Source organism: Dioscorea cayenensis, chromosome 12, assembly GCF_009730915.1.
Source record: "Dioscorea cayenensis subsp. rotundata cultivar TDr96_F1 chromosome 12, TDr96_F1_v2_PseudoChromosome.rev07_lg8_w22 25.fasta, whole genome shotgun sequence".
In the NCBI taxonomy this organism is placed as follows: domain Eukaryota; kingdom Viridiplantae; phylum Streptophyta; class Magnoliopsida; order Dioscoreales; family Dioscoreaceae; genus Dioscorea; species Dioscorea cayenensis.
The window spans coordinates 16,174,682-16,187,281 of NC_052482.1; the positions used below are offsets into that span (position 1 = coordinate 16,174,682).

At 34.6% G+C, this 12,600-nt stretch overlaps 1 pseudogene; it reads right to left on the bottom strand.

Moving 5' to 3' along the window:
* Positions 1 to 4,181: 4,181 nt before the first annotated feature.
* Positions 4,182 to 4,810, bottom strand: LOC120273210 (annotated as a pseudogene).
* Between the last annotated feature and the right edge of the window lie 7,790 nt (positions 4,811 to 12,600).

The following is a 12,600-nucleotide window of genomic DNA, read 5'->3' on the forward strand; positions in this document are numbered from 1 at the left end:
TTTAAGTATTACCTTAAATTGTACATCAACAACAATAGGCTGCCATGTTCCATTTTTTTCAACCTGGTGTGATTTATTAAAAACAGATAAAAGTCTTAGTTAATAAATTAATCTTAAAAGTACATAATGAATATATAATTTTTAAATAGGCTAAACTTTATGAGGTATTTAGTAGATAGGATAGACTTTTATGAGCTAACAACATATCAGGGCAATTACTATTATAGACATAAATCTCGAAATTATTATTATTTTTTGAGGATGTAATTTTGCCTAACAAATTCACTATTTGGATTTCGTTCATGAACTCATATAAATATTAATTATAAAACTTTTAAGTCTAACAAATGTATAAACAATTCAACAAAAAGATGCTAAATTTTGCAAGAATTTCAAATGGGTATTTTCATGAATTTGGATTATGATAACATATAACATTATCTTAATTTCTACACAAAAAGGTTTTTTTTATCATCATATCTCTATAATAATTCTATTATATATTACATTATATTGACTTGTATCAAGAAAATTTATAGTAGTTCTCCTAACAAGTATTGATAATATCTCAACTGGTTGTATGTTTATACTACATTATATTAACTTCTATTAAAAAAAAAATTATAATTGTGTAGTTATTTTAATGAACTTGGATTGTGCAACAAATAACATTATCCTATTTTTTTAACAAAAGGTTTTTTTACCATCATATCTCTATAACCATTATCTTATTTAAAAGACTTTTTGGCTATTCCAATCATATCTCTATTTTTTCCCCCAAATATATCCCAACCGGTTTTTGGTTTTTATTCATCAAATCTCTCTAACCAATGTATTATATTGCATTATATTAATTTCTATAAAAAATAATGTGGGCCTCTTAAAAAAATATTTTCTGTGGGGAAAAATATATCTCTCCCGGCTACATAATAATAATAATAATAATAATAATAATAATAATAATAATAATAATAATAATAATATCCATTAAACATTTGTCATCAAATTTTAGTAGGGAAAATATTTTTTTTGGAAACATATAATATTAACAATAATAATGATGATGATGATGATGATGATGATGATGATGATGATGATGATAATAATAATAATAATAATAATAATAATAATAATAATAATAATAATAATAATACACCCGGTTGCTTCAACAGGCGATTTTTTTTTGGGTTAAACATCAGCAAGTTGTAATAAACAAATTTCAAATCAGCGATGGAATTAAACATCATAAAGTGTTAATATGATCCTAAGTAGTCAACTGGTTTTTAAAATTATCATAAAATAAACATGGAGGATGTTAGTTATTAAAATTAACAAATAAAAAATTCATAACTAAAAGATTTACCTGATATTGGATAGCCTCAGTCAGTCAACCTTCAAACAATGTGTAAAATGTGTGGGCCAAATGTGAAAGTTAACTTTGTTACAACACATTGAGATCGTTTTATAAGCAATGGATGGTAGTTGGGGTTTATTTTATTTAATCTACATATACATAAGAAGTCAAAGCAGTTTCAATGCAATGTCAGAATAAGATTTTCATATCACACCTACAACAGATTATACACATGTCCAAAATTGTGCCAATTTCATCCAACAGTGGGACGTTGTAAAATTAATTAACATCAGGATTGCATTTACTATCAATTCAATGGCATAGATAAAAAAGGATTGGGTTTGGAAAGATAACTGGCCAATTCCTATCTAAAATATACTGGGCTACTAACGTGTCGGCTCTATTCAATTCGTGCCAGTAAACTTGCATGTAATCGGAATCCAATCCAAATCTAAACAAAGATTTGGATTTTCAAAGATATAATTTCCTATAAAAAGAGTACAACGCTAACATGTAGACTATATCTAGTTCATATCAACTTCATACTTATCAGACAAAGATTTGGATTTTCAATTTCCTATAAAAAGAGTACAATGCTAACGTGTAGATTCTATCCTATTCATATCAACTTCATACTTATCAGAGAAAATCATATGCTAAAACAGATCATTTATGGGAAGCAAACAAAGCATATAAAAAATTTAAAAAAAACATATAAGATATAATCAAAGATTTGGATTTTCAAAGATACGGTTTCCTATAAAAAGTGTATCCTGCTAACCTATTGATTCTACCCAGTTCATATCATTCAACTTCATACTTCACAAAGAGATATAAATTAAAAAGAAAAGAAACAAATAAACTGCCAAATGAGGGTGATATTCATAAGGTAAAATAGACCGCTTATGGGAAGAAAACAAAAGGCATAAACAATTTTGAAAAACCATATAAAACATATATATATATATATGTGTGTGTGTGTGTGTGTGTGTGTGTATAGGATTTCTAGCCTACATATCACAATCCAATATACATATGTATATAGGATTTCTAGCCTACATATCACAATCCAATATAGAGGTCGTTGGGAGTCTTGTGAGTGAATCATCGCATCTAAACTCATATAAGCACAATAAACAATAAATACAACATATAAAGACATTCATCTCATCAACTAATTTATTCATATCTTAAGCAAATCATAATGCATTTTATTATACACAATGCACAAAGGGTTCTTGTCATTTAGCCTCACCTAGCCTGCTACACAATACCACAATCCATAAAAAGGGAGGGGGGAAGGCTTATTTGGAAGTGGTTGATGAACTAGTATGAAGTAGTAAATTTCAAAAAAAAAATAATAGGGAAATAAACAGCCTAAGAAGCTAAAGCAGTGCATAGGAAAGTACTCTTTTTTTATTACCTGATAGATTTTAATCTGCTTCATTGATTTTGAGCCATCTCTTGCACAATATAGTAATTTGCAATTTAATTCCCTACGTATTATCCTCTCGATGTGTCTAGTCCCTGACATGTAAACACAAAATAAATAAATAAGCTCATATATGGTTTTAATATGTATATATTGTTTTATTAGTGTTTTACCTCATTGATGTTCTTGGTATTCTGTTTATCTGCAGAATTGAGCTTAACACCCTTTTGTTTTGGTTGCTCCAAGTAAACTGTCATATATATAAATTTAAATATGGGGTGAATGAAGGCGTAAAATAATACATGCCAAAAAACAAATAAAGCAAAAATACACAGTAGTTGTAAGAGGAATATTGCAAATCAATACTCTGCTATTATTGCTTCCTCAATAATATCATACATACAAAACAACCGTTGCTTTGTTTAAATCAAGTGTTCCATCCTCAGCTTGTTGGAGCAAATTAATAAAGTTCTTTGTTAGCAACCTTACAAAAACACATTCAAACTTTAATGGACATAAAAAGCTTGAGCCTTGAGAGAAGCAAACAGATAAATTTAGAGAGTTGTATGATCCATGGTCACATTAAAATCATTTATTGATGGTTCTATGCAAGATTGAAGAATAGTGTACGCTCTACAATTCTAAAATCCTACTCCATCTTATGCACTTAAATTAACCGCTAGAGAGAATCAGATATGTATGTTTCATGAGGACAATGATATCAAATAACGATGTTGCTTTTTTTTTCTTTTTTTTTTGGCTTTTACTTTTCATCAATATTGAAGAACAGAGCATTGTCTACATTTCTACAACCTTCAGTCAATTTAATGAACTTAAATTTACATACATTGCAAAAGCATTATGGTCTCTAATAATATTGAAGCCATTTGTTTGATTAACAAACAAACATTGAAGAACATAATATGATCTACAGTTCTACAACCCCTACTAAATTTAATGTAACTTAAAATTATAGCAAGAGAGATCAACAAATTTATATTCCATGAAGACAATAACAACACTGAAGCATTAAAAAACAGAGAATGTTTTATAATACTCACTTAATCTAATGAACTTAAATCTATAGCAATTGAGAAAAATCAACATTTAGACTGGATAATAGAGGATGTTTTACAATAAATCAATCAAATACTTCTCTTTATGGAGCTCAACTCAGATACACAAAAAGGATAAAGAAAAAAAAAGCAAAAACTATATATTCAATGTGTAGAGACTATAAAGAAAAGTCATCAAAATAAATAAATTATATACCTTTTTTCAATTCTCACACTGAAGAAGAAGAAGAAGAAGAAGAAGAAGAAGAAGAAGAAGAAGGAGGAGGAGGAGGAGGAGGAGGAGAAGGAGACAAGCTCTGAGCTATAGAAGAAGGAGGAATCAATGGGCCATGGCGAGAGGAGGTTGAAAAGTAATGTTTTTTTGGCTGGGGAGAGCAAGTATGGCGATGTGATTGAGGAAATCCTTGGGTGCAACGATGGTGGCGAGGATGGAACGAAGGTCTTTGGCGCGGGTGAAGCCAGAGGCGCCAAGCTGGCGAACGGCGTAGAGGTAGAAGGTGAGGCAGCCCTTGCGGAACTTGAAATGGATGAGCTCACAGCAGGTGAGGGCATGGATAAGCTTTTTGCTGACATCGCCGTGGGGGAGAATGGGAGGCCAGAGGTGATCAATGGCGGACTTCATAGATTCAGTCTTGTTGATGCCGAGACCTAGGGTTAGGGTATGGCAAGCATGGTGGGCGAGGATTGTGAAGTTGGTGGGGAGATAGGCTGTGGAGGGGAAGGGAAAAGAGAAGGAGAAGGAGGCAAGGATTGGATGGAAGGAAGGATGGCGAGGAGGCGGTGAAGCTCGAGAGGGGCAACACAGCGGACAGTGAAGGATTTGACGACGGAGAAGGGTTTGAAGTGGGGGTTCTCGTCCTCATGCTTTGTTTTTGTCTTCTCCTTCTCATTGTCCTTCTTCTTCTTCTTCTTCTTCTTCTTCTTCTTCTTCTCATCCTCGTTCACCATGGATGAGGATTCGCAGGAGTGTGAGCTTTTTCTTCTTCAGTGAATGGAATTGAATGATGGAATGAAGGTGATAAAAATGCTTGCTTTTTGGTGAAGGTTTGGGAAGGAACGAAGGTCGGGAAGTGTTGGTTTAATGGCGCATGGAGGATCTAAAAACCCTTGATTTGGCATCGGAAGCTAGGATTAGGGTTAAAAAAAGATTAAAAAAATAGAGAGGGAGGAAGACGGCTTAAAACATGGAGGGTAAAGGAAACAACAGCTCCGTAGTAAGTCGTGGAATAGGTGACGAACGGCGGGATCGGCGACACGCTTGAGGATGTAGGAGGCGAAGCCAGCAGTGATATTGGTGGCTAGGGTTAGGGCAGGCAACAAAAAAAAAGCTAAAGGGCTCTCGAAGTGGTGGTACATTGATTCGCAGGAGTAGGGAAACGTGTGCCAAACACTACAGCAGTCCAATCATGGCCGTAGGAAGTGGACTGTCACGATTGAACAGATGATTTTGATGGGTTCCTGTGGTTTGCGTTGTAAACCCTAAAATGATCCATCGAGACAATTTAACATGTAATAATGAGCTAGTATGCTCACTCGCGGGTATGGCTAACATGTTATCGCTGTCACCTGTTCATTACCCAGTTTACTAACAATGGGCAATAGGGAAAGATATTAAAGTTGGCCAGTAGGGGTATCAAGGAGATTGTAATTAATATTATGGGTTTATTAGCAAGCTTATTAAAAAGGCAAAGCATCCAACTAACACTGGATGGCCAAACGGCCTCACACAAAACAACTTAGAATGGAAGATATTTAGGGGATAACTTTAAGAGTAACTATTGTTTATATATAAATAATAATAATAATAATAATAATAATAATAATAATAATAATAATAATAATAATAACATATGTCCTAATAGAATCCAAATCCTAATTTATTTAAAATTTAAAATCATTGTTAGGATTAAAATTTAAATGTCCTAATCATAATTGATTTTGGGTGTTCTTTTTAAATAAATTATTTGATTGTCTTGGATAAAAATACAAATCCCGAGGCAAATAAAAAAATATGCAAATTACAAAACTACCCTTAAGAACATATTTTGAGGCAAAACTCAAATTAAAAAAAAAATGCCCTTGAGAACATATCTCGAGGCAAAATGCAAATTACAAGATTGCCCTTGAGAACACATATCTCGAGGCAATCTCAGATCTTAGGATAGCCCAAATACGCATCCCGAGGTGAGGCTAAATTTCATATAGCCTGAGAACAAATCTCGAGACAACCTGAGAAAATGCAAATCCTGGGGTTCCCAAACACATATCCCGAGGCAGATTGAATTTTATTAATTTAATTAGATTTTGAATATTTAATTAAAATTTTAAATTTTGATTTTATCCTCTCTAGAAATTTTATTAATTAAATTTCAAAAAAAATTCAAATTTTAAATTTAATTTTATCCTCTTTCTTTTGACTTGTTCCCCGAAGAGGTTATGGGTTAGGATTCTACGGGAGGGGGTTGGGATTGAGGATAAGGATAAAAAAAATCTTTAAATGGGGGGAATTGAAAAAAATAAATATAGTTTTTTAGAGAGTAAAAAAAATTCAGAAAAGAGAGAGAGGATTGGTGAAGAAGAACCAGCAAGGTTTTTTCTCTCTTCCCCATATATCTACATGAATCATATAAAAAAAATCACCATCATGGTTGAGTGGCTGAGGCTACTGGCCAATGTTGATGTCACAGTTACCTCTGCCTTTGTTTGTTGCTGTTGGTGACCACTGCTGTCTGTTGCCATCGTCGCTTACCGTCATTGCTGCCATTTCTTTCATACCGTAAGAAGAGAAAGAGAAGGTCGAAGACGAAGAAGAAGAAGAAGAAGAAGAAGAAGAAGAAGAAGAAGAAGAAGAAGAAGAAGAAGAAGATGATGATGATGATGACTTGAAAGTGAACATGGTGCACAAGGAAGCTTCAGAAGAGGAACCTGAACAAAATGAAGAAAAGAACCTTGTCACTTAGGGTACTGATGTTCCTGAAGATTTGATTCTTGACCAAAAACACCTTGCAAAAGCTCTGAAGTAGGAGGATGAAAGAAAGAAAGAAGAAAGAGATGAACGAAAGCGAAAATACAATGTCAAGGAGAATAATGAGATAATCGCGGAGGATATGGAGGCATATAGAATAAAGAAGGTCCACCATGATGCTGTTTGTTTGCATTGCATGCGTGCATTGCATTGCATTGCATTGCATGGGAGATAGTGAAACTCCTGGATGAACACTCTTCTCTGGGTTGTATGGACGCTTTATATGAAGATGTGGAGAAACCAGACTTGAATTGTTTGCAAACAGAGGCATGCAAGTCCATGTTACTTTGTCCAAGAAATTTTGCAGATCATCATTGAAAAGATTTGGAGATCAAGTTGCAGATGCTGGATGCCCTTGTGAAAGTCCCATGGATAACTTTGCTCTCCTATATCTATATATATATATATAAAACTAGAGGTGATAGAGGTTGTGAGAGTTTTCTTGAATGAAGTCCTCAATCAACAAGCAAGACATGTGAAGGATCGCCAAGCAATATCATAGTTTCTGTTGTTACTAATTCCCAGACTTCTGTCACTACTGCGGAGAATAAAGAACAAAGGAGCGGGCAAACTATAAGATATAGAGCTAGACAAAATGCTACGATGAGACAAGCAGGAATAGCCACTCCACCACCCTCTCCTACATGTAAAAGAGGTGCTACCAGGAAGCTCGAGGAAGGTGAGGGTTGGCTTTTGGTGATCGAAAACAAAGTCAAAACTATGGCAGTTTAGAAGAAAACTTGGAGACCTAGATAGGTTGTCCATTATGTTTTGTGAGGCTGAGGCAAGGTTTTCTAAAAAAAAATGCCATGTGAAATGGAAGAATGGTTTGAGAAATGCACCAGGATCATCTATTTTCATGAAAAATCTCAGTCTTCAGTAAGACAAATGGAATCGAAACATGTATGTGTTATATGGTAAAAAAAAAGCACAAGGAGAATAATTGAATCCTATGGCATATAAAGGGACCAGCCACTATTCATGCATGTCTAGGATAATTGAGAACGTGGCGGTAATGGTGGCTTGAAGCTTTTGAGCTCTGTGATTAAGCAAACATGCTTTTAAGTAATATATACTGCATTATTTCTAAGGATATTGTATGGTGTCCAAAAAAAGGAATAATAAAAGTAAAATTTTGAGAAGCATGCATACTCATGGCGACGAGGCTGATGGACTTTGAAACCCAAGGAATGATGATGAAATCAATGCAAGGCTTCATGCCATTATAGATGATTGTCACAATGGGACCATTCTTGATCTTCCATAACTCTGCAGTTTGGTAGCGCACATGTTGGTGGTGAGAAATGGGATAAAGTGCTTCCAGTCACTATATATACAATATTTTGATATATATATATATATATATATGTATGCACATATAAATAAAAAAAAGGGGGTTGACAATGTTGCTAGTGTTTTCAGTGGGCTTAAACAACATGGAATAAAACTTGATTTCGGTTGAACAAAACTTATTCATATATATGTATATATACTTTCATGCACGAATCATGTATTATATATATACATACAGTCACATGCAAGCTTCTTTTTTTTCAAAAGGGCCCCACCACATGGAAGTGAATAAACATAAAAAAAACTGAGATGCATGTAATGGCATGCTCACATACCTAAAGGCCAGGACCACCATGCACCTTGAAAGGAATAAATATTAATAAATAATGAATGAAATGTATGTAATAGTATGCATGCCGTTCACAAGGACATCCTTTTGTTGGTGGCAAGCTTGATGAATTATGATGGCTTCCCATCCAGTCTGAAGAATAAGTATAGGATCTAACATCATCATCTTGTTCTGGAGGATATGCACCACAAGGAACAATGTCTGGATCTCCTCCAAATCTGAACAGCCGAAGAAAGATAACCTTCATAAAATGAGAAGCATGCATACGTGCATGACATTAAAAAAATATAGAAAAATAAATAAAAATAAAAAAAATGAAATGAGAAGCATGCATACGCACATTGAGAAGCATGCATAAATAAAATAAAATAAAATAAATGAAATGCTTCTAAGTTGTTAGCTCATGATATATAAAGGGAATGAAGAATGAGAAGTTTGCATGGGTATTAAAAAAAATAATAAATAAATAAATAAAAGAAGCATGGGCCATGTGAAACAAAGTCGGGTGATTTGCATGTGAAAATCCAAAAATGAATAATTTATGCATTTGTGGCCATATTAACATATAAAATATATCCAAAGACATGGGCCCACCATGAAAGACACACACATGCAAATGAATATAAAAATTAAATTAAAAAAAATTAATGAAAATAATAAAAATAAAAAAAGCCTCACATACCATGCACATTGGTATGTATATGTTGAATATAGATATATATATATATATCCCGAAATATATATATACATACTCATCCCAAGGCAACGATAAGAATACTCATGCTTATCTCGAGGCAGTGACAAAATATATATGTTTTGAGATGGCAACAAAGCATACAATGCGATGATAAGGCACGGGCAGCGGTGACCTATTCATTTCAAAACGGCAACAAAAAAAAATATATAAAAATTAAGGCGATCATGAAATATTTATTTCAAGATGGCAATCAGGCAAACCTTGCGGTGACAAGGCATAGGCAGCGGCAATGATATATATATATAAAAAAAGTTATATGTCGACATATAATGACATGTAATGATATATTGAATATATATATACTAAATAATAAGATTTATAATTTGCAAATCTTTTTCCCTTTTACTTGTACTTTTGCCCTTAATCGAGGTTCTTGAGATTTTAATCAGGGGTAATTAATGATAGAGGCTTGCCTCTATTAGAAATGGAAGGGCCCATGAAACAAAATTGATATTTGTGCTTCGATATATCGTCTGGTGTCTTCTTCACAAACGTGATGCTAGACGCGTATTTTCGATACCACATATATATATATATATATTTACAAACCATATGCCTTTCATGTTCCTTGATTATATATGGATGCATGTTTTTGAAGCAACTCTTTTCAACGCATGCACTTCATAATAATGAATTCATTTAGGAATTCACATGCAAATCACATGACTTTACTTTACGTGGCCCATCCATGCATAAGCCACATAAATTGAGAATTTTCTTATTTCTTTTTTTTAAATGATTTTACATACTTACCCTTTGCTCTTCATGAATGACAACATAATATCATTCTCTAAAGCTTTGAGAGTGCATTGGATTACTGATGCAGCAATTTCACGTAGCTCGATTTTAAGAAATCTTAAGTCTAATAGAGGATGGAGGAAGAGTTAAGTTGATATTGTTAGTTTCGCCGATGTGGTTTGTGGTTTGTGGTTTTAGAGAAACACTCAAACACTCATGCAATCTCACACAAACCAAACAAGAAAGGAGACACACAAGATTGGTAACCCAGTTCGGCGTCCACTCACCTACATCTGAGGGAGCCAAGCCCAGAGATAAACAATCCACTAAAAGAGGTGAAAATAGATGAGTACAAACACGTGTCACTCACTCTCTCAACAATAAAGTTCACTACGCTCTCTAGATTGTCTAGTGCCCACACACTCTCTTTCACAAGTGACATACCCAATCTTCGAGTAAGGTAAGTTATATAGACGCCTCAACGTCCCAAATATAGCATATACCTATTTTAGAATCTCCGCGGCTACTAATTTAAAAACCTTTCAAAATTAGTTGTTGCAATTCCTATTATAACATGAATTGCAACATGTCCCTGACTGCTGACTTGACTGAGTTCTGGTTACATTGCGGACAACCTCAAGACCCATCAACCTCCCGGTCATGCTTAGTTCGAGTCGGTGTAGCCAAATCTCCCAATCCCGACTGCCGGCAACTAGCCTACCTCCTCAGTTCCTCATCACGCAATCCCCTCACAAGGGGCACACGTCCTTGTGCATCTTCATGAAACTTACCAAACTTAGTCTTTAACTTTCCAGGTTTGGTCTTCAAAGATTCTCGATAAAGATCTTCAATCAATCATCTCAATCATGCCAAAAATAGGCATATCTTCAAATCTTGCCCTTAATAGTCTTTAATCATTCTCATAAAGGCTTCTTCAAATCACACCATCAATAGTCTTCAATCATACCATTGATAGGTATTTCTTCAATTAAGCTCCATCCATATTTAGCCTTCAATCAAATCACCCTAAATATGGTCTTGATATGATCTTGTCTTCAGGTTGTAATACATTGCCAAAAATAACTCCACCAAGATCTTCAAGATATTTGTCTCCAAGTCAAGTCACCATGCCTTTCCATGTCATCAATTATGCCACATCGTACAGGTTGCCACATCATCTTGACTATGTGTCAAATCATGCCAATTATAGTGTGGTTGTACTAAAAGATATTTAGTAAACTCCCGTGTGCTGGATTAGTAGATCGATATAGGAGAAAGATGTCACACTTAAGCGCCTCAATAAGTAAACTCCCTTGTCCAATTCAAAGTTTTGAGTACTGAGAATTTTATTTGTTGTATTATGCTTGACTTGAATGTGTGCTCCAATTCCTCAATTAGGAGAATGCATTTGATTTTGGGTTTATTGGGTATCTAGTGCATGTAGTTTCTCATTTGATGAGTTGTATCTTGGACTGATGCCAATTCCGAGGTCAAGGCTTAATGTGTCTCCTTCATTAGATTGGTTGTGGTGATGGGAGATGGACTTTAGGCTCTTAATATTCAGTTCGAAGAAATGTACATGTATTGTTAAACTTGAGAACAACTAGATAGGAGTTAAAGAAGAAGAAGAAGAAGAAGAAGAAGAAGAAGAAGAAGAAGAAGAAGAGGAAGAAAAAGAGTAACAGGGATATGAAACTCTAAAGATTCAAATCAGCTCATTCAAAGTAAAAGAACTCATACTTAAAGTTATTACAACACTAAAGACAAAAACATTAAATGCATAAAGGAAACATGGTACTGTGAAACAAACACAGTGAAAGTAAGTTGACTACCCAACCATTGAGTGCCAACAAAGACACATTAAAAACACTTTCCAGATTCTCTAATAACCTTAACCAATGCATGTGCATTGGGTTCCACGCCTTTACTTTTCAGTCTCCTCAAACTATGCGCCATCTCAACTCTATGCAAGCCTTACCTTTGCTGATTTTCAGTCAACGTTTCAACACCTCCCCTTGAGTGAAAATCATACACTCCCAGTATTGTCTTTAGGTAGAGAAATTTTGACTCCCCAGTGGCTTGGTCAGAATACCAGCAACATGGTTCTCAGTACTACAATGCTCCAACATTATCACATCTTTAGCAACTAGATTCCGGATGAAATGAAACCAGATTTTAATATGTTTAGTCCGACCATGAAGAGTCGGATTCCTTGCTACAGTAATTGCTGACACATTGTCACACAAAATTAAAGTTGGACCTCTCTGCATGAGCCACAGTCACCAAGCATTCTCCGAAGCTAAACACCTTGGAAAGCCACTGCAGTAGCCATGACATACTCATCTTCAGTTGTTGATAAGGCAATGATGTCCTGCTTCTTCGACTGCGATAAGATTGCACCCGAGCCTAAGTTGAACACCATCCTTGATGTGCTTGTTCGATTTTCCACGCAACCACCCCAATCACACTTAGTATACCCTGTGAGCTTGAAGTCTTCATTGTGAGTGTACCATAATCCATGGCCCATGGTTCCTATTAGATACCTCAACAATCTTTTCCTAGCACCATAATGATTC